This window comes from Alosa pseudoharengus, unplaced genomic scaffold, assembly GCF_046254945.1.
Source record: "Alosa pseudoharengus isolate Yale_2024_CS ecotype anadromous, Long Island Sound unplaced genomic scaffold, YU_APseudo_1.1 YU_APseudo_1.1_scf_13, whole genome shotgun sequence".
Lineage (NCBI taxonomy): Eukaryota > Metazoa > Chordata > Actinopteri > Clupeiformes > Clupeidae > Alosa > Alosa pseudoharengus.
In genome coordinates, this window is record NW_027468598.1 from 10,834,294 (window position 1) to 10,836,793 (window position 2,500).

The following is a 2,500-nucleotide window of genomic DNA, read 5'->3' on the forward strand; positions in this document are numbered from 1 at the left end:
GCAGACCTCTCCGTCTCCAAACTGCGGATGAAGGAAACAAAAAAAAAAGCCATTAAAACACAAGAACAAAACACAGCAGAGCTGCATTTGACTCCCATTTGAAGTGCTATTAGTCATTTTCTCAGTAAATGGCTTATGTACATTTTCCATGGGCTTTATTGGATTAGGCTGGTATATATTTTTACTCTGAGTAAACATAGATAATGTGAAGGCAGCCATGGGATGATCAGGGCTCTGGGGTTTGGCACTCGTACAGGAGACCCAGACCCAGACGCATACCGTGACATTTATTAGAGATAGTACAGTGGAATAGCAGCCGCTAATTGACTGTTCTGTCTAAACCCGAGGAGGGTGGGGAGAACAGAGTGGGAGGGAGGGGGGAATTGGTGCAAATATTTAATGTGTACATTGATCCTTGGATGACTATGGACATAAAGCAAATATCAATAAAGAGTAACTGCACTTGAAATTCTGAATGTTTGGGACTCTTATTTCTGAAGTGTATTGACTAACTACCCTGACCTTTACACAGTAAAAAAAACATTAAAGGTACTGATACTAATTTGTTAAACCATTTATGGAAGAGGGAAAAATGTACAGATACTAAAAGAAACTAGTAGAAATAAAAAAGTAGAAATGCATTAAATCCATTGACACATCTTAGTTTCTTGATGGAGCTCAGCCACATACTCACTGAGAGAACCAGAAGCATACTAGCACCCATGGATATGTGCTTTTATTCCCCGAGTAAAACAGATATCATGAAGGCCACAGTGAAAAGCAATGGAGATGAAATATAGAGGCGAAAGGGGGAATGTTCCCACTGTCAGTGAGCTCTGATTACAGTGTTCTCCGGCTGTGCTGCAGCAGCGGCAGGCCTGGATGGATGCTCCAGTGGGGTAAGAGGGAAGGAGGGGTGGGGGAGGGGTGGGGGTGGGAGGGTGGAGGGGCTCCAGGATCTCATTGGGGTGAAGAGATGGCTTTGAGAGCCACAGGGTTATGAGCTGTCGATGCCATGTATGAACTGTCCACAGATACGACGCATATCCCCAGACACTATCCACCCCTCCCTGTCTGCTCTCTCTTGCTTTCTATCCATCTCTTTCATTCTCACTCTCTCTCTCTCTCTCTTTCATTCTCTCTTCTCTCTCTTGGGTTTGCCTTCATAACTCTCCAACCCTCCCCACCCCCACCCCTCCTGCGCCCCCCACAATCTCCTTTACCCTATTGCACCCAGTCTCTTTGTGTTCCACTCCAAATGCAGCACGTCCCCAAAATAAGAAACAGCAAATCCGGTGCCTCTTAACTGCAGACGTGTTTACCATCCCATAATGCCTTTCTCAGATTTGTTCAGCCCCTGGATTGCTTTTTCCATCGCCTGTATTCCCTTTCTCTCTTATCACGAGAACAAAGCGGTTCTCTCTCCACCGCCGCCGCCAAGCTCGGAAACCTCTGTGATTGTTACGCTGGTAAGTATTCGAGGCGTCCCCCCCCCCCCCCCCCCCCCGCTCTCTGCTGTTAAACCTGGAGTCTAATGCAGCGCACCACCACGCTGTGCTACGGGGAGATTTCTGTCAACGCGCTCCAAAACTGCAAACTCAGATTAAGGCTTGCTCAGAACCTGGGATTGTGAGGGGGAAAAAAGGCTTTCCTTTCCAGTTCATTCAACCGGCGAGGAGAAGGAGGGGGTGGAAATCTAATAAAATAATCTGCATCTTTTCAAATGAAGCCTTCAATGTGTAAGAAAGTTATTGATGTCAACTCAGAGTGCTCATTGATACCATAGCTATGTCATCGGCATAATTGAACTCTGAGGCTTGAGATGCATTGAAAATGGCTTCTGTGAGGCTTAAGATTCAGGTGAAAGGCAGGCTGTTGTGCATGTGAAAAATCATATTCTATTGGACTCTTGGAGAGCATAGAGTACTGTAGGGTTGGCAGCTTAAAATGTGGGGCACACATGGCTGCCTGAGGATATTTTTATATGCAAAAGTGATTATTTTAGTGTATTAAGCCAGCTGCTGTATCATACTATGTTTTAACAGAGAGTTAATTGTCAATTGACAATTAATGGTTGTTTGTCAACAATAAACAACACAACAAACAAACATACACAAAAAGAGTCATTTTAGAGCAATTTTCTTTGCAGGGGTTCACCACTGCATTCTAAACAACGATTATGTTCGGTAACTGGTAATTTCCCCATAACAAGAGGTGCTGACAGAATCCTAATGACTAGCTAGTCATCACAGTGCAAAATCTCACTTCAAAAGAAACCAGGCAAAGCAAAAGAGCACCTGCTTAAATACACATAAAGCCATTTCACAGAAAAGGCTTCTGCTCAAATAACTGCACATTTGCGTGCCCCACTCAGGGAATCCCACACATGGAAATTGGATGGTCTGAAGAGAGGTTATGCGATGCAAATTCACCACTCGGTTCTGGTCTGTGTGCTGCTAGCCAGCTCTTTGCACCGCGGCAGAAGTACGTGCCGTCAGGG